Source organism: Rhinolophus ferrumequinum, chromosome 4 (genome assembly GCF_004115265.2).
Source record: "Rhinolophus ferrumequinum isolate MPI-CBG mRhiFer1 chromosome 4, mRhiFer1_v1.p, whole genome shotgun sequence".
NCBI classification, from domain to species: Eukaryota; Metazoa; Chordata; class Mammalia; order Chiroptera; family Rhinolophidae; genus Rhinolophus; species Rhinolophus ferrumequinum.
In genome coordinates this window covers 79,674,975-79,696,724 of record NC_046287.1, presented here as the reverse complement: position 1 = coordinate 79,696,724, position 21,750 = coordinate 79,674,975, and positions in this window count along the sequence as shown.

Genomic DNA, 21,750 nt, shown 5'->3' with positions numbered 1-21,750 from the left:
ATATGCCCTTGTAGCAAGCAAAGTGGCTATTGTGTGTCTGGATAGTTGACGAGGTTTCTTGAAGCTTTAGTAGGAAGTAAAGATGAAGGGCTTCATTTAAAAGAAAATGTGTCCGTCTAAGTTTCTTTATTTATTTCCATGACATCATCAAAGGGCATGTGTAGAAATTTAAAATGTCTCATAAAGGTAGCCTAATGGACAACATATAGGAAAATACCAGAGCAGAAATGGATCTATAATACTAAAACTCATTGATATTATTATGTACTACATCCATGATGAGTGCACTTTCTTAAGTTTCCTGTCATTTTTTTAAATGATTTTTTTGGTCATAAGTTCCCCAATGTGGGTTAGTATTAACACTGTATTGGAATAGTGCTTTGGGAGATTTCAACAATGCTTTTAACCAACAAAACAATGTAAAATAAACTATCCACTATAATGTTTAAAGAGTTATTTATAATAGTGGACAAATATGTCTAATGATATATGTCCTTAAAATAATTTGCTAACAAAAGAAGTGCTTAAATATTTGCAAGGCTTGACATAAAAATCAAAACCACCAACCACTGTGACTGCTTTCAGGAGGCTTCATGATTTCTTGGGCAAACCACTCAAGTCGCAACTGGAGTACTTATTAGCTTTGTGTCATTCTTATTATCCCCTTGATACTCAATCACCTCTATTGTCTCACTATCCAGGGAGCACTTTGGAAGACAGCCGCCATCAGTGAGAGTCTAGCATCTCCTGAGAACTTGTCATTATCCTAAAAATATACTTTCTTACTTTCTTTATGCTTTTTACCTTTACACTACTGTTGCAAAATACCTCAAGATTCCTTAGTAAATGTGTCGCCTGAAAGAACATTGGATTAGACAAACATGTTTGGAAAATCCAATGTATACAAATAAGTATAAGCCCGTATACATATATTTAAAAATATGAATACCCATTTCTATCTTATCAAGAAAATTCTATCTAAAATAAAATGACAATCAGTAGTTCTAATACTTCAATCGATTACTCAATTCTTTCCAGGGACATCATGCTAGTCTTTGCAAAGAGGAAGATATTTCAAGTGTGGAGATATTTTTTAGTATAGTCCTCTCTGATTCAGCCTGTGGATTTTCATATTTTATTATTACTATTTTATTAAATATTATTTCTATCAATTATTAACGACAAAAAAAACTACAAGAGCCATTGATCATCTTGAACATTTTCTTTGTCATTTAAAAAATTAAATAGTGAATGCACAATTATTGTTCTGAGTTTTATTATTTATGGACAATACTTCAATACATTTAATGCATAAATCTGAATACTTCATAAAAACGTCAACCAAAATTTTCACATTTTGGGTGCTTTCATGTCCTGTAATAATCATCTTTCTGAGCGTTTGTTCTCAATACTACACATTAAATTCATCTATTCACTCTAACTCTTCATCATCTGGTGAGCTTAATATTCTGTGCTTTGGCATACTATATTTAATTTAATTTTTATAGGGTGGCATATATCTATATACAATTATTCTGCTATATGATATCAAAATATTCAAAACTTGCCTCCAACTTCATCACCTTTATTTTTTCTAAGGAAGTTATCTTTAATAACATAATTATTGAAAATGTATCTAAATATTAACAATAGATGTCCAAGTAGATAAATTTTAAAATATCTAAATATTTTTAAAAAGACGCTGAGTTGATTTTAGAAGGAACATTTTTAAAAAGAAAAAATTACAATGATAAATGTAATAAAATTACCTCATTTATAATAAAAGACAACCTAGTATTGCATTTTCTTCTTTTTCCCTTTACAATATAAAATTTGCTAGAAAACTTTAAAAACTAATTTCCTAATATCCCGTAAAGACACTATACATGATTTGTAAATAGGTAATTGATATTTTCAGGGCTTTCTTTTGACAATGTGACATATATGAGAGGAATCAATAGATAGAAAGTATCTTGTTTATGGCCAAGTCATATTTATATTGTAAAATGAAAACTACAATCCCTGAAACTAACTTTTTATTTTTCCTTGTCACTGAAATCTTAGGAAGATATAGCTTGAGGATAAATAGTCCTTTTTTTTCATTATTATAGAAATCAAATATTTAGGACAATAGTCTGCATAAAGAAAACATTAGTCAAGGAAGGAGAGTTCAAATGCCTACTGTGTTGTCTTGATTGAAAATAACAATACAGTGGGAAACATACTGAACCATATGCAGCTTGTATATTTCAACATCTTGCAAAATCAGCTACTCTTTCCATGCACAAATGTGCTACAGCTGATTTTACAAAATAGGCAGTAATGTTTGCCCAAGTACCTGATTCAGCAGCTGGCCCACATTTTTTATTATGAAAAATGAGGGTTAATTGATGAGAATGTTGACCTTCCTTCTAAAGAATCACATTTTTTAAATTTAGCATTTTTGGTCGGGTTGGCAACTGAGTATTATTAGACTTAAATATTGGTATTTTAAAGCTAAAGAGTAGATAGAAAAGGTAACAACGTGTACATGAATGTAACAAAGAAAAAACATGAATCATGTAGTCAAATTTTTATTAGTGTTTGGAATTGCTATTCACTGCTCTATTTTCAGAAATGAATTGCAAAATAATTTTGGCCAACTGCAATGTTTGGTTTGAAAGTTATTTGATCTTATTCATTTCTCTACAGTGATGAAAACCAGATATGTTCTAAGTAAAATGATTTGGAAAGCAGATACAATTATTCTATAAGCAAACTATTGATGTATTGCAAATCCAAGAACGTATACTGGGCAATGAAAAGATGACAGAGATTTATTAGCTGTGAATTTCATTCTCAAGGAAATATTGGTAATAAGGAAAAATAGACATATATTCAAATTACTGTTGTTTTTGCAAATAACTTGTTTTGTCACTTTAGGCAAATCAATTCAATTCTATGGTCAGCAATTTCTCTACATAAGAAATTTCATTAATTTGTCTACATATTCTAAGTATCCTTCTACTTTGCAAATTCTATTCTGTAATTTATTTCAAAAATTCAAATATATGAAATATTTTTAGACTTAAAAAAAGAACATAGTACTACTAAGATTTTCTGGGTCCCTGTGATGTTTTTAATTTTACATTTTAATAGTTTTCAAATATACAGAAAATTAAAGGAGGTGATGAATACCATTCACTTCGTAAGCTAGATTTAGTACCTGTTATTTTGAAACATGTTAGCATCAATTACAGACGTCATGCCATTTCTCTCCTAAATACTTCATTATGTAATGGCATCACAAATCCATTCTTATACCCATCGTATCTCACTAAATTAGCGGGGACTCCTTAATATCAGCTGACATCCTGCCCAGTTCATGGCTTCCTTACTATCCTTAAAATCTCATATGAAAGAATACAATCAGTGTCCATGCACCGCATTTTGGTGTTGTATTTCTTTTAGTCTAGAATGATCCTTCTGCCTCTCCCACCTTGTTTTCTTGTTGTTCTTAATTGTTTTTTTTATCCATGACATTGACTTGTTCAAGGTATTGGATCCATTATTTTCTTGTAGAATGTTCCAAGTTCTGGATTTGTCTTATGGTTTCTTTTTGATGTGTGTGTTTTACTTCTCGAGTCCTTTCTACTCTGTAAACTTGCAGTTCAGCTCACAGGTTTGATTAGATATAACTTAGACATTTTGAATACTTTATTCATAGGGCTGTATATTTCACATTGCATCACACAGGCTGTTTCACTGAGTTAAGAGGGGGATAACCTGTGTTTCCCATTGTAAAATCTCCTTTTGCATGTTTACTTTTTTTGAAGAATTTTATTAAAAATATAGTTAACATACAATATCATATTAGTTTCAGGGATACTCCATAGTTATTCAACATTTATATACCTAAAAACGTGATGACCATGATAAGTCCAGCAACAATCTGACACTGTACCACGCTATCACCATATTATTGACTATATTCCCTATGCTGTAAATTACATCCCCATTACTTATTTGTTTCATACCTGGAAATTTGGATCTGTTGTTCCCCTTCTCCCTACCCTACCCCCCATTTATTTTTTTTTGAATTACAGTTGACATTCAATATTATTTTATATTTCAGGTGTATAGTCCAGTGGTTAGGCATCTATATAATTTAAGCAGTGATCTTTTGACTAGTCTAGTACTCACCTGGCACTATACCTAGTTATTACCATATCATCGACTAATTTCTTATGCTTTACTTTACATCCCCATGCCTGTTTTGTAACTACAAATTTGTATTTCTTAATCCTTTCACCTTTTTTCACCCTGCACCCCAACACCATTCCATGTATCACCACAACAAATCTAGTATCCATCTGTATATATACAGTCTCTTCTTTATCCTTTCTTCCATCGATGGACACTTATGTTGGCCATTGTGAATAATACTGCAATGAATATATGGATTTACATGTTCCCTTGAAGTAGTGGTTTTGGTTTCTTTGGATAAAAACCCGGAAGTGGGATTGCTGGATCCTTCTTTCTTTTGTGACAGCCTTTGTTTTAAACTAATTTTGTCTTTTATTGCTACCCCAGCATTATTTGTTTTTGTTTTGTTTCCATTTTCATGAATTATCCTTTTCCATCCCTTACTTTATGTCTGTGTGTATCTTCTAATCTGAAGTGTCTCCTGTAGGTAGAATAGGTAAGAGTTTTGTTTTCTTATCCATTCAGCTCTCCTATGTCTTCTGTTTGGAACATTTAATCTATTTACATTGAAAGAAATTGTTGATAGCTATGTAGCTATTGACATTTTATTATTCATAATTTTAATTTTTTTGTTTTCTGTCTTAAAGAAGTTTCTCTAACATTCCTTGTAATACTGATTGATGGTGATAAACTCCTTTAGCTTTTTCTTGTCTGGGAAGTTCTTTATTTGTCCTTCAATTTCAAATGATAACCTTGCTGGTGAGTAAACAAATGGGAAAAGATTTTTCATGAAAATGGACCAAAAAAAAAAAGAAAAAAAGCTGGATAGCAATATATATAGTAGACAAAATCCAAAATAGACTTTAAACCTAAGGCTATAAAAAGAAACAAAGAAGGATCCAGTAATCCCACTTCTGGGTATTTATCTGAATAAACCAAAAACACTATTTCAAGGGGACATGTGCATCCATATGTTCATTGTTTAAAATGGCCAAGACGGATGTCCTTCAAATATTTCGAGCCAGTCCATTCTGGCCTGCAAAGCTTCTGTTGAGAAATCAGCTGACAATCTTACGGGAGCTCTCTTATAAATTACTAGTTGCCTTTCTCTTGCTGCTTTTAGGATTCTTTTTTTGTCTTTAGCATTTGCCATTTCAATTATAATGTGTCATGGTGTAGGCCTGTTTGGGTTCATGTTATTTGGGACTCTGCACTTCCCAGGCTATATGTCTATTTCTTTTGCCAGGTTAGGAAAGTTTTCAGTCATTATATCTTCAAATAGGTTCTCAATCCCTTGCTTTCTCTCTTCTCCTCCTGGTACCTCTGTTGTGTGAATGTTACTGAAATCTCTTCAACTATCCTTTTTTTTTTTTTCTTTTTGCAGTTCCGATTGGGTGTTTTGTCTACCTAGTCTTCCAAATTGTTGATTCAATGCTCTGTTTCATCTGCCATGCTGGTGATTCCTTCTAGTGTATTCTTCATCTCAGTTATTGTATTCTTCACTTCTGACTGGTTCTTTTTTATGGTTTCTATATCCTTTTTCTGTGCTTGCTATCTCTTTGTGAAGTTCTCACAAGTTTCTTGAGCATCTGTATAACAATTGTTCTGAACTCTGTCTCTGATAGGTTGATTGCCTTCATTTAGTTTAGTTCTTTTTCTGGAATTATCTCCTTTACTTCAATTTGAGATATATTTTTTATTTCCCCATTTTGGCTACCTTTCTGCATTTGTTTCTATGTATTAGGTAGATCTGTTTTGTCTCCTAGTCTTGGCTGGGTTATCATATATAGTAGGTGCCCTGTGGGGCCCTGGCACAGTCTCCCTAGTCACCTGCTTCAGTTATTCCAGGAGTGTCTCTTGTGTGGTGTGGGTTGTGTGTGCCCTCCTGTTATAGTTGCACCATGATTGTTATTGGCATGTCAGTGGGTCCAATTGACCCTTAGACTGATTGGCTGTGGGGTGTGACCATGCCCACATATTATGAGCTGCAGTTTGAGGGGCTTACCCCACTGAGTGTGATTCACCCCAGTGGGCTCTAGTACTTATTGAGACCTCCTTTTTGGTGTTCTGCTTGTGGGGATAATTAGGTGGTGCTTTGCTGTGGTCTGAAGCCAACCTCTGAGTATGTGGTCATGGGGCTTCTTGGGATGGGCTCCAGGGCAGGCTCAGGTCACTCACTGTCTATGACCAACCGGGCACTACCTGGTAGGAGCTACAAAGCTATCCATGGTTGTTTGCTGCTTATGCTAAACCTGGAGGCACATGGGAGAGGCCACACTATGAACCGAGGATGCCACCAATACCAGGACTGGGGTAGCTCCGCACAAAGCTAGGACACCCCCACATCTGCTGCTACCTCCTGGCTCTCTTAAGGTTCGGCCACTGAAAACGCCTCCTGGGTACACAAGTTGTGTGAGGCAGGGTCTTAGGGAGTCACTACAGTGAGAAGGGTTGTGTTTACCAGATTAGTGTATATTCTGGTTTGGTACCAGTACTGAGCCTGGAGCTACTCAGCAAAATTTCAGAGCACACTGAGACCAGTTGCCAGCTGCTCCACCTGTAATAGTTTTCTGTTTTCCAAAAAAAGTGCAATGAAGCCTAGGGTAAGTGCCTGTAAGTGAATCTTTGCACAAACAGTTTAAGAGGATATCTGGGTTTCCTGCAACCTTCCATCCCACCTGGAAGGTTGGAGTCCCTACTGTTTTACACAGACAGATATTGTGGTGGCTCCTCTTCCTGGCACCAGTACTCTGGGTAGGGGAGCTTGTGTGGTGCTGGGGCCCTCACTCCTGCGGGGCAGCCTCTGTGGATGAGCTATCCCTCCTTATTCTCAATTGCCACATGGAGGTTTGGGGCCTGCTCTGCATCTCTGCCCCTCCTACCAGTCTCAACGTGGCTTCTTTATATCCTTAGTTATAAAACTCTGTTAGCCAGACTTCAGATGGGTCTCCAGGTTGATTGTTCTGTAATGTAGTTATAATTTTAATGTGTCCATGGAAGGAAGCAGGCAGTGTTTACTCCACCATCTTGTCTCTCTCTCTCTCTCTCTCTCTCTCTCTCCTCTCTCTCTCCCTCTCTCTCTCTCTCTCTCTCTCTCTCTCTCTTTCTCTCTCTCTCTCCCTCTTTAATTGGCATCTATGCTAACTGATTGGTAGTTCTCTAAAGTGTCTGGATAAAAGTGTTATTTTGGCAATCTTATTATAACATGGAAGTAATATACACATAATCAGCACTTTTCCTCTCTGATACTGTCTTCTTTTAAGGGGCAGCATAATAAAGATATTAGGATAATTTTGTCATATCAAATAACTTCTCCTTATAGTAGGGAACTCTATTTTACTTTATTTCCTAGGGGATGTTGTCCTCAGACCATTGTCATCATACTGTTTGTAGAAACAACATTTTTGAATGTTTCCTAGAATATAGCATTTAATCAAACAATTTAAATATATAAGGAAATGTAGTTTTTATAAGTAGCCTGGAATATAGTTTCAATGTTGATGCTCATAGACTTTTACAAAATACTGGACTCAGGGTTATTATAGTTTAAATTCAAGATATATTTGAATCCTTTAATGTGTATGCATTAAAATACTTAAGATATTGCTATTACAGCTTTGGAGATACGTGATTGAAAATTGTACTACCATCTATTTTAAATAACAGTTTGATTAATAGTTCTCTTTAGTGTATAGAGACATAGAAATATGAAGTCAATCTTATTGTGTGGAGTCAGTATCCATACTCAAATTCTACCTCCCCTTTACACAATTGTAGAAGACCTGTCAGTGCCTTGTCCCATCCCTTTGATCTGTTAGTATGTCTTGCAAAGTTTTGTAGCACTTCCCAGAATTTCCACACATGGTTAAGCTGTCATCGTCCATTGTGCTGACTGATTTAATAGACCCCATTTATTGGCAAGCATCACTTCCCTGTATCATTTTCCCACTTTCTTACCAGTGTTCACACCATTTCCCAAATAAATAATTTGGACTTGAATCCTTGTCTCACAGTTTGCTTCTGGAAACATCCAACCTGGGACAACCATCTTTATCTCCAGCGTACTGAACTGTTTATACAAATTTGAAAGAATACAATCTATTTTATCTCTACACTTGTTCTGGAGCAAGTGAACACCTCTAAGGAACACCATGCTATCCTCCCTCTTTTCTTTCTGGCTAACAGATATCTATCTTCATTTTTAAGATTTAGTTTTATTTCTAATACATTTTATACACAATGGAAAAAACAAAATAATTCTATAACGCTTGTTATTAAAAAAAAACATGTTTTTTTCATTTTTTGTTTTTTAATTCTTCTTTATGTATTTAATTTGTTTTTCTGGTGCTCTACTTTTCTAATATCCCACTTCCTGGAAGCAACCATTTTCAACTTCCGCAGTGGATCTTTTGGATTTGCCTTAATACCTCTTAATAATGTGATTATATTGTTTTGTCTTGATTATTAGACTTTCCAGCCTTGTCTCCTCATTTCTCAAAATAAAAAGGGTGATTTAACTTTGTTTCACAGGCCCAGTACCATACTGATGCATAAACATTTTTGTCCCCCAATGTTGTGAGTATATTTATATAATTATGTTGATTAAATAAATATTCCGTGTTTATACTGAACAGGCAATATAAACACTACTGAGAGAGTAAAGATGTAGTATAACTATTTTTATTTTCTGCAAATTTGGTTTTCCTTGGAAATCAATAATTATCCTGTGTAAGAATAATTGTTAATTAAAATCTGCTCTGTGAAAGAAACTGTTAAAAGAATGAAAAGACAATCCACAGACTGGAAGAAAATATTTACAGTATGCGTATTTGATAAAGACTGGTACTCAAAATATACCAGTAAAAACTCTTAAAACTATCAGAAGAAGGAAAAACCCAATTTAAATATGTGCAAAATATCTGAAGGGACACCTCACCTAAAAAGACATAAAAATGGCAAATAATCATATGAAAAGATGTTCAACATCATATGTCATTAGGGAATTACAAGTTAAAATAATAAGCTGCCACTGCACACCTATTAGAATGGCCAAAATCTAGAACATTGATAACACCAAATGCTGACAAGAATGTGGATCAATAAGAACTCATTGCTAGTAGGAATTCAAAATGTTATAGCCACTTTGGAAGATAGTTTTGCAGTTTGTTACAAACATAAACATACTCTTAGCATATGAGAATATAGTTAACTTTTTGTTTACATATCACTAATTCAAATGCTAATTTGCTCCTCACTGGTTAAATATTTCTCATTGCACTCAAATATTTAGATATATTGTCAATTTCTCCATCTTAAAGAATTCATTTCTTCACATTCTTAGACTTGATTGGTCATTTGGATAGGTATAGAATCTATGTTAGAAATGTTTTTTTTCCCCTCATAATTTTCAAGACGTCGGTCCTCTCTCTTCTGTTCTCTCTAGAAATTTATAGGATATTCTATTCTTGCTCCTGATGTTCTGAAAATTTGGAATATCTTGATGATGAGTCTGATGGTAATAAGTCTTTTTCTATCCCTTGTACTGAGCACTCATAAGGTACTTTCAATCTGTAAAATAATATCCTTTGGTTTAGGGGACATTTCTTGAATTTATTCTTTGAAAGCTTCCCCCTTCAATTTCTTCAATTTGCCCTCTATGGAATTCTTATTAATCAGATAATGGATGTCCTAGATATGTCCTCTATTTTTTTTTTAATATTTGGACTCCATTTTCCATGTCTTTTGTCTTTTTAATTTTCTCAGAACATTTTGTTTTCCAAATCTCCTGCTACTATATATTCTTAATTTCATAAAGCTTTTTTAAATCTCTGTATTTTTTTCTCATATAACATCCTAGTCTTTTTTCGTAGATGCAATATCTCCTCTTCTCTGAAAATGCTAATTATAATTGAGGTCTCCTTTTTCTCTTCCTTGCATGATTTATGCTTCCTCCAACATGCTTGCTATCTCATTTTTTGTCTTTGTCTTATGTCACATGTTCTCTTCAAAATCTGGAAACCATTTGCTATTACTTTATATCTGAAAATATAGAAAGGAGGAACTGTATGAAAGCTCTGTGCACTTTGCTGGGTTAGCTGTAGTTTCCAACATAGTGTGACCTGACTGGACAGTTTCACTGGAGAGCCTCCAATGTCAGTATTTTTTTTTTCTTCTTCTCTAGGTATAGCCAAAGAAGTGTTTTTCAGTGAAGTTCTATGTCTGGCTGCAAGCATTCTATGAGTCAAATAAGTTAAAAAGACAGGAATCTTAACATTCAGAATGTAAATGTTTACTTCCAATATGTACTCTCTATCTTCAGTTATCCCAGTTTCATCAGTCTAGAGTCCCTCTCTTTTACCATCTCCAAAGATTAAACCTCTAGTCCTCTGCTCAGTAGGAATGAGACATTGTTGCCTGCTTGTGGGAGAGGATTTGCCCGACTACTTAATTGCTGCTTAAATAGCTTTCAAACAGTCATCTACACACCAGCTCTGGGGGTACTCGGTGAAAACAGTACTTGTGGCTTTTCATGATTCTGTAACATAGATTAGGCCAGGTCCAAGCTTCTTCCGCCTCTGACATAAGATCCAATCTTCCAGGTCTGCTAGTCAATTACCAATTATCCCTACTTATGTGCATTTATGAATAAAACAAGCAAACAAAAAGTCAGTGTTCTTATTTCAGTTGTAAATGACTGTGATTCAGTATCCATTTTAAAATCAGAATTGTTTCTACTTGTAAAATTTAGCTAACAATATTCTCCTTTCTGAGGCCACTTCTTGCATCACCTACCTTCCTCCCATCCTACTCCGTGTTGCAGAGACACCAGGGTATTCCTAAGTCTCACCTAAAGCTTTCCAAATCATATGTCAACTATTGTTATTATGTGTCTGTCTTTGTCTTCAGTCAATACAAAATCCTTGAGATGAAAGCCTCTGTTTTTCATCCCTGTGTCTTTTTGCTTAGCCAGTGTTCAGCTCATGGTAGGCCTTTATAACACATTTGTGTTTATTGAACACATTGATGAATGAATGAAGTGTTAAGGAACTGAGCAAAAAGCTAAAATGAAAGAGAGGGCGATTCATCCATATTTTAGCTCTTACAAGTCACTAATAAAATCTGCTTTGCTGTCACATTTATGTGCAGTTTCACTGTAGGGTGATGAAAACAGTGTGAATAGAGAAATAAAAACTTTAGATGCTTGTTGCCTGCCTGTGGTAATAAAAGTAAACAAGAGGCCAAAGCACTCTCTGCATTGTTTTGTAAGGCTGTAATTTCTGCATCAATATATCATTTTCCTAAATTTTGCTTTCTATTTTTTGTTCCTCTCCCATCTAAATAGGAAAACAAACAAACAAACAAACAAAAAACTGAAATTACTATGTATATTTTATAGTCGACTACTCCTCACCAAAGGTAATATTTATTTGTTTTAACTAAAGTTCCAAGGAACATGTGCAGAATCTCTAACATATTGCTTGGAGCTTAAGGAATATGTTCACTTCAAAACTTTGAAATAATGTGCTGTTTTCCATATCCACTTTATCAGAGCACTACCTATCTCCGCAATGTCTATGAAAGGAAACTCCCCTAAGAAAAAGGTTTCACAAATATCTAACAACTCTAAACTTGACCTCTGACGTTAAAACTTCACAGGGAGCTGCTTTTGGTTATGGTTTCAGAAAATTTGTAGTCAAGGCTCTTAGATTGTTCATTTTAGGTGTGTTAGTTCATCACTTTTAGGTCTTCATGTCACCAAAGTGTTCCACTTTAGGTATCAATTCTGGGAGGCATCCTTATCTGCTAAGCAGCGATAAAGGGAAAAATAGTCTAGAATTTTTGTCGTGAGGGCAATACTTTTTCAGCCCATTCTCTTCAGGAGGAATGGAGTCAGGATGCCATTGGTTAAAACATCTCTGTCTGGGCTGTGGATTTTGCAGTCACTTGTAGAGATACAGGGTGGTGAACCAAGTTTAGGACTGTGCACTCTGCTCTGTACCTGGAAGGGAATCTTGGTCTGAGGACTCTAGACACAAAGGAATGATCATGCAATAACCAGCTGTAAGTGGAATAAATTGAGAATGATTATATAAAGATTTGCTACACGTGACAGTTTCTGTCAACTAATGCTGACTCGTCATCAAGAAGGCCATTGCGTCTCTGTGTCCCAGGAGTGTCTCAGGTCTTGGTTTTTATATCTAAACCTTTTTGTTTCCCTTCTTGTATTTGACATCAACTCAGTAGCTGGTGGGATGTTAAGGGTGAGAAATGCTGTGAAGCTCTTTGCTGCCATCACCTCTGTTCCCTGCCCCGTGGTCACTGTAACTCCATTTTCCTTTTCCAAACTCTGCCTGGTCAAACACACTGGATACTGCACTGGATCCCTCCCATCAGCTCGCTTCCAACACCTCATTCTTCTGCCATTGTTCATGCCGTCATTTATTTTATTTTTAACAGATTTTTTTTTTAAATCCCTAATTACAGTTCAGATTTTCTGTGGGATGAATGATAATATCAACTAGCATTGAAAGGGCACTCGTTCTATGCCAGATTCTGTGAAAGCACAAACATAATTTAAATTGGTTCCAAAATAACCCTTCTGTCTTCAAAGATTGTTTTTCATTTTATAAATAAGAAAAAGGTGAGATTCAGCAAGGTTTGGTATCTTTCCCAAGGTCACCAGCTAGAAAATGCTGGATTTGAACTTAATTCCACCTGATTTCCAGGCCCTGGTTCTCAGATGTTTATCAGAGAAGAAAAGTGAAATTCACCCATAATTCCATTATCAAAAAGAAAACGTTTGTGATATTCTAGGATATTTATTTTTTGTTATTTTATTTACTACAGGGTGTGTGTGTGTGTGTGTGTGTGTGTGAGTGTGTGTGTGTGTGGTGTCTATATATATATGTGGGTATATATATATATATATAAATTTATGCATATTCACAGGCATACATTTATACTGAGGTCTTCATATTATATAAATATTTAATGGAAGAATGCTATATACCTAATTTAACTTATAACTATTGTGAATCTCTTGCATGTTGTGCTGTAGATTTTTTTAAAACAAAATACTTAAAGTTTGTGAAAATAGAATAGTTTTGTGAAGCTAAAGTCTACCATCAACTAAAACTAGAATATTATTCAGAAATATCATATTTTTTTAAATTAAAATTTATTAGGGTGACAATGGTTGGTAAAATTACATATGTTTCAAGTGTACAATTCTGTAATACATCATCTATATATCACATCGTGTGTTCACCACCCGGAGTCAGTTCTCCTTCCATCACCATATATTTGGACCCCTTTACCCTCATCTACCATCCCGCCCCGCCCCTTACCCTGTGGTAACCACTAAACTATTGTCTGTGTCTATGAGTTTTTGTTTCTTTATTTGTTTGTCTTGTTCCTTTGTTGCTTTCAGTTTTATATCCCACATGTCAGTGAAATCATACGGTTCTCAACTTTTTCTGTCTGACTTACTTTGCTTAACATAAAAATCTCAAAATCCATCCATGTCACAAATGGCACAATTTTATCTGTTCTTATGACAGAGTAGTATTCCATTGTATATATATAGCACATCTTTTTATTTTTTTATTTATTTTTAAATTATTTTTTACTCATTTTGTGACTTCTTTTTCTTTAGTTTCATGTGTACAAAACACTGTTAGTAGTTAGACATTTATCATTTACACCCCTCACAAAGTGATAACCCCCCTCCCCCAGTCTACTACCCCTCTGACATTGCATACGGCTGTTACATTTCCACAGTCTCTGTTCCTTATGCTGTACTCCACTTCTTGTGAATATATATATACACATATAGATACATATATTTGTGTGTGTGTGTATATATATATATATATACATATATATATATATATATACACACATATAGTTGATATTCATTATTATTCATCTTCAGCTTCAGGTGTACAGCGCAGTGACCAGGCATCTACATCACCCCTGAAGTGGTCTCCCTAATAAGACAAGTGTCCATTAGATTGGATATCCTACAAAACCTTTATAACATTATTGATTGTATTCCCCAAATTGACTTTCGTATCCCCGTATACCACATCTTCTTTATCCAATTATCTATGGAAGGGCACTTCGGTTGTTTTCATGTCTTGGCCACGGTAAATAAAGCTACAGTGAACATCAGAGCACATGTATCTTTACGGATAAATGTTTTCAGATATTTTGGGTAGATACCCAGGAGAGGGATTACTGGGTCGTATGGTAATTCTATTCTTAATTTTTTGAGCAACCTCCACACTGCCTTCCATAATGGCTGCACCAGTCTGCATTCCCAACAACAGTCTATGAGGGTTCCTTTTTCTCCACAGCCTCTCCAACACTTATTACTTGTCTTGATGATGATAGCCATTCTAACTGGTGTGAGGTGATACCTCATTGTGGTTTTTATTTGCAAGAAATATCATATTTTAACCACTTATGGATATTCATGTTTTTTCCTAATCATTTATTATGAAAGATGGTGGTGGTGTATATATTTTACTATCAGTTCTCTAAGGACTCACCTTGGCCTCTTTTGCTGTATTCATTCTCTCGCCAGCCTCATTCATCGTTGTAGCCAAGTGACCAGTCTCCCTTCATGTTAATTTCACTGTCCGTCTTATCTCTCTGGTGGAACTGGCCCAGTATCATATATTTGACCTGCTCTAACTCTAATCAGTCCTCATAAATGTGTACAGAGAAAAAGCTAGTTTCACAACAGAGTGACATTAGAAAGACTGTTCCCGGAAAACAAATATGTGTCTCTCTCTCTCTCTCTCTCTCTCTCTCTCTCTCTTGATTCCTCTCTCCCTCTCTGCCTCCCTCCCTCCCCCTTGCTTATTTCCTTATTCTCATTTCAAGTAGTCAACTGCAACTGGGGAGCCTGGGCTTGTCTTACATACGAGCATATCATTAGTCAGGTTGTCACTAAATGACGTGCACTGTGGACTCTAGCAGTCCAATGATCAACTGCTTGGCCCCTTAAATTACTTGTTTCCCGCTGCTCTCTGGGATATCACATGTTAAGAGCAGATTGCACATGTATTTCTTTATGAAAATTTGGATTATGACATTAAATCCAGAAATTATTCTTAAGTGTTGCAAGATTTGGCGTGTCCAAGATACCTGGAAACACTTTGCTGTCTTTAAGATGTAGTCTTAGCCCAAAGAGTAGATTTAGTTACTTAATGAAATTACCTTTAAAAAGTAAAGCATAACCTTTGTTTTACTAGCTAAGACTTATTGGGAGAAACAAAAATTTCTTATGATTTGTATTTGTTCCTTATTCTCATTTTTATGACATTTAGGTCACTTACAGAGCTTCAGAAATTTGAACATGCTCACACTTTTGTAAACTGTCTGACTGTAATTCTTCAAACAGAATTGCATAATGTTTATCTCCCAGAGCACCTGAGGAATCTTCAGGGTTAGGTACATTTCTAAATTCTCTGCATATTACATATAACTGCCTCATTCCTTATTTAGAATGTTTGCCTTGATACTATGAGCAGCGAGAGAAGATAGTATTTGTATGTCAGTATAGAAAAGTCTTTCATTTCTTTTCTATTCAAATACATTTTAAAAGTGAAAATATTCCTAAAGTGACAGTATTCCAAGTAGTGGGTACCCATTGGCCTAGTCTTGCTTGATAAAAATGAACCTACTATGTGTAGCTGTATTAGGAAAAATGCTATTTATTAATAATAATATTATTTATGGTTTGCTGATCATCAGGTGTTGCTCTAACACTTTACATACTTATTTTTAATCCTCCTATCAGCTAAGTTGATATTAGGACTTGATTTTACAAATCAGAAAACTGAGCCAGGGAGGTTGAATGCATTGTTCAATGTTGTAAGAGACAAAACAATGATTTGAACTCAAAGAGTTTGTGCTCTTTCCACAATTCTCTCCAGACTGTCTTAAATTATTACCTGAAGGCTTAAATGCAATATCAACCGAATGCATTTATCAATAATGCATGGCAGATTTCAATTAAAATTAGTCAATCTGAAGTACAAGTGCCATTGAGTGGTTGGAATCCATTCATTTATTCCACATATTATTTAGTGAGCATCTACTACGAACCAGGCACTGTTCTGGTTGCTAAAACTATGAGTAGAACAAATACGCGTGGTCTCTAGCCCCATGGGGATAAATGTCTGCTGTATAGACAGTATTGCTATTCCTATATAGTTTCTGCAATCCGGGCCCTTATAATCTGAGATTACATTAATAAAGGGAGTGCACTTACCAAAAACTCCGGTTGCTTCCCCATTTCCTACTGTTTTTTTGCTTCAGCTGGGTGCTTCCAATGACCTTATATCCTAGTGGTTGTTCTCATTTCTGGATAAAAAATTAGAACTGATTAGAAATATTTTTAAAAATATTTGTGCCATGCCCTGTCTCACCCCCCTTTCTTACCCCATCCAGGTCATGACTTAGTTTTTCTGGTGATACTCAGGCTTCAGTATTGTAAAAAATATTCCTTAAAGATTCTCAAGTGACGCAAAGGTTGAGGATCCTCTGTAAATGTCCTTAGTAAGCTATCATGTCACTTATGGTTTCCTATCAGAAGTTCTGTGGCCTCAACAAAAATCTGGTTCAGGGTCAAAGCTCTGTCTGCTGCAATGACTTATTTCTTTGATGCAGATATTTTTCTAAGTTCCTGAATCATTCTTGATATTTCCTTTTCTGACTTTTCTTCATGAATTCCAGCTCCAAGTTGGCCCTTCTGACTTAATGTTTTCTAATTATTTTAAGATTCTGTCTTTGTTGAGTATGTGGATGATTCTGACTTGCAGTATTGTCCTGTGGTTCTTACCTGCACGGCCCACAAGCTCTGATGCTTCCAGCTTGCTGTTCCAAGCCTCAGGCCTTAACGATCTTATATTCTCTGACGAGTAGCTGGGCAGGAACCAGGTCAATAACAAAGTGATCTGAGACAAACATAGAGAATCAGCCCACCATACTCGCTTCTTTCCAAACTCTCACCAAGACAGAACAGTGGCCAGTTTTCTTCTTTTCTATCCCGGGGCAGGTTGGGGACCAGGAGCACTGTGCAGTTGGCCTCAGGCCCTGCAATTCCCAGAAGGCCTTGACTTTCACCACTTAGGCGGCTCAGGTACGATTGCTCCTTCTTCAACTGGCATCTTATCTCTATTTCTCCAATTCTGACTCTAGTCCTAAAATCCAGGGTTTTAGAGACATAGCTGTACATAATTACATGAAAGAACTTATTATTGAATTAGGAAAATGTTTTTTCGTTGTTCGATAATTGAGAAAAAGTAAGGAAAGAAAACAGACATAGAAAGAGACTTGAAGCAATGGAGAGTGATGGACAACTAGGAAGCACCGTGGCGGAGGGTATGGAGGATTTTGCAAACTGACAGACTCGGGCAGGAATCTGGTAAAGCCGCCCTCTAGCTTTTTGGTGCTAAGCTTAACTCCCAAGCCTTACGGAGGTTTTACATGCTCATTTGTAAAATGAATTTAACTTTCTCTTGGGCTGATGGTGTGGATTGGAGGTGATGTGGGCAAAGCACTTGGCTCATAGTGTGTGTGTTCGGCTCTTAATGATGCCAGGAAACTAAGGCAGAGTAAGGTTATCTCAGTTCATAGGATTGTTGGGGGTGGTGGTTGACCTTATAGAAGCACAAGACTCTTAGGAATTTATAAAGCTCTGTGATCGCTTAACTTGGAGGTCGAATTCCGTATCACAGTAAAGTCATTAAAATGAATGAAAATTCACAGTAAATAAAAATGTTTGCATGAATTGAATGTATTATTATAATTCTGTTATTGAAGTAACTTGGCCATGAATCATTAATTTACCATTGCCTATACCATGTTTCCCCGAAAATAAAACCTAGCCGGACCATCGGCTCTAATGTGTCTTTTGGAGCAAAAATTAATATAAGACCCGGTCTTATTTTACTATAGACCAGGTCTTTTTAATATAATGTAATTATAATATAATATAACATAACAGAATATAATACTGGGTATAATATAATATAATATAATACCAGGTCTTATATTAATTTTTGCTCCAAAAGATGCATTAGAGCTGATGTTCTGGCTAGGTCTTATTTTTGGGGACACATGGTATTTCCTCGGTAATCAGCAAGCACAGGGGAAAGTCATTAAAAAGTGAGAAATCTAATAGGCAAATTGTTTTCAAAAGTAATGAAAATATTACAAAGACCAAATTTACCAGCTCTCGGGATGTTTTACATATATTAGTTTTGTGTTTGTATTTTTAATCGTATACATTTATATTTATATATATATATACACACATATATATATATGTGTATATATATATATATATGTGTGTATATATATATATATATATATATTTTAGGCCCATGCAATCTCACAAGTCCAAGGTCAGCTGCTTTGAGTGCTTCATGAGGAACGTGGCTCAGCCAGCAGCCAGGCCTGTCAGAGCCAGGGGCACTGAATAAATACATCCAGACTGTCTGGCTTGTCTTTTCCCTGCAAAAGTGCTCTGCTTCCGATTCAGGACTCCACCTTTGCAGTGAACAGCTACTCTATCTCTGCTTTAGTGGTCTATCATGATATATATTTAGCAAGTGTTAGAAGTTTAAAGAAAGAAAAAACTTCCACTGGCCGGAAAGGTCTTGCTTAATGAAGGAGGGAAATGAGGTTTACCTTGAAGGATGAGTAGGATTATTAACACAATAAGAACAAGAGAGTAAATGGACACCCTGTGAGCAAAAGACCCTAAGTAGGAAAAGGTAAACCCAGCTCACGGGATGCTAAACAGGGGTGTTAAACTGAAGGTACCTAAACTGGGAGACATGTGGGAGATGAAGGTAGAATGAAAGATAGAAGCCATTTGTGGAGTTATTTATATAACGCATTAAAAAGATTAGCTTTATATTGAAGATAGAAGTTTTCGAAGGCCCGAGAGCAAGGAAATAATAGACAAGTATTGTTTTAAGAAGTTTGATCCATTTGTTGTTAGAATTAATTAGATGAGAACTCAGAGAGATGACTTTTTAAAAATAGAATGGACAAAGAGAAATAAATGTGAGGGACTTTGCATACATTGGCTACAGGAAGCCAAGAAGAAAAGGGGGATCATGTAATGCTAGATGTCTAAAAAAAAAAAAAAAAATGATGCCTGCTGTCATCAACAGAAAGAGATAAATCCAGAGAAGACATTTAGCAAGATTAGATGAAGGAATATGTACTAAAGAAGTTTTACCTATTTTCTTATGACCCACAAAAGGCAAACCCATGATGAAATACCTGTTATGACATGAAACTAAACTGTTTTAGACAGTCACATAAGAAACTGACATGAGAAAACTAAAGGAAATCTTCACAAAGTTGTGTCGTGGGCAGAAAGTGGCAGATGAATGATGCTATGGTCACATAAAATAATGCATTCAGGTGAAACCTATAATTTTAGCATGATGAGTTCTCTCGTAAAGCTGCCACTTCTGCTATATAAATATGTAGTTTCAATACTCAAAGGGTTAATTGTACCAAGCCATTGTTGCCACCTAAGCAAAGGATATGGGAATTATTGCAGACTGCTTCCTAAAGACCTCAACCCAACATAACATTGTAAAACAACAAAACAAATACTAAAGATAATAAGAAAAAGTTTAGAGCTACTTATTACACATATGCGGGGGGGGGCGGTGCCAAAAAAAATGTATACATAGGACTTGTATTCATCTCTTGTTATTGGTGTATATTGAGTATTACAATTTTAATACAGTTTATTTTTTCTTTCTTAAAATGTGTATACACTTTGTTGTCTCTCTCTGTCTCTGTCTCTCTATATATGTTTGTGTGTGTATATATTATATGTATATATGTATAATTATATATATATATGTATATATATATAATTGTGAAATTATTGTAGTTCTTTATCGTTTTAAATTAAAAGGACACAAATATAAGGGAAACAGTTCCCCGAGTTTTCCCTGATTACCAAAGAGAGAAGAGAGAATGCATGATGTGAGGTTCAAGACACGTGATCCAGCTCACCTAGAGACCCTCCACCATCTGTATCTTTATGCACTCATATCCACACTAGAGAAATATTTATGTATTTCTTGATTATTTGATGTTATTCTTGAACCATAGTTTAATTTATAAGTGTTCAATGATCATTTTATGAGTGTGTAAAATAAATTCTGAACTCTATCTCTAGTTTGTTTTTGTATCTCATATGAGAGACTGAATGTGAGCAGCACCTGCTCTATAAATAACGCACTGATTCATTGGAACAAAAAAAGTTCAGCAAAATAGTCAACTGCTTTATGATACAGATGGCAACTGTCATTTAAATAACTGAAGTTATTTAAATCGAGTAGCGGAAGTATCTGACAAATCTTTTTCAGACAAATGAAGCAAAGTATTCTGAAATAACATCTAAGACATCAGAAGCTGTTTTTAGGTCTTCATGATTTTTTTTTATTTAGGGGTAAACTATTGTGTCTGTCCCTCTCTTTTTCTCTTATGAATTTCATCTGCTTGTAACTGTCATTGCTGGAACTTGCAAAGAAATACTTTTGATCAGCACTCAAAAGGTCTAATGTTTGAGACCTTGAATGCAAAACTTCTGATAAAAATAAGCTTCAAGGTTTTAGAATACTCTTATCAGATCATCTCTATGGTCCCAGAGTAGGTTACTTAAATCTTCTTGGCTAAGCTTGAGAGTGCAAGGCTTAATACCCACAGGCTTGCAATCTTTTTGAATTTGATTATAATTCAGCACCAGCTTTGCATCCTGGATAAAGGTTCCCCTAACACAAAGTATGTTACATGCCTGTGTGCTAGTGATCAAAATGCACAGAGGATTATGGCACTTGCCATTCTTAAACCTCCAAAATGGGGTTAAAATGCTACATCCAATCAACTAAGCTGTAAATTAAATTTTTGTAGATTGAAGACATAATTTTATTTCATATGCCAGAAACTCATTTCAACCCTAGCATTTCTGTTAGCACATTACATCTACCAGCATAACTCAAGAGGTTTAATGAAAGTTTAAAAACAATCTGTTGCAGATTTTGTGCCTAATTTATTTTTAATTGCAAATTGTGCAACACATTATTGCCTGTGAAAATAGAAATTTAATTTCTTTCCTGTTTTTTTTCCTCTTTTTTTCCATCTCTCTCTCTCTCTCTTTTTTAATACCTCTAATGCAACGTCAAATAGGAAATACAATTTAACATTCTGTTTTCTGGATTTTATTTCTTTGTTCTTAGATCCTTGATGTCACTCTATGGAAAATATAGCTCATGCCACTTAGCATTACTCTTCAAACACACTTTCATGCTTTCAGAATGTGCTATTTAGAATTTCTATGAGAAGTTTTTGCACAATTCTATGAGAAGAATTTGTGCATTTGCACAATTATTGCAAGTGTAAAGCTTGTACTGTGGTTACAGCTTCCCTCGGTGCCCCGTGAAATCCTCCTCTCTGAATCTGATGTTTACTCCTGATAATCTGATAGCTAACAGTATTGACATTTGTATTTAGATT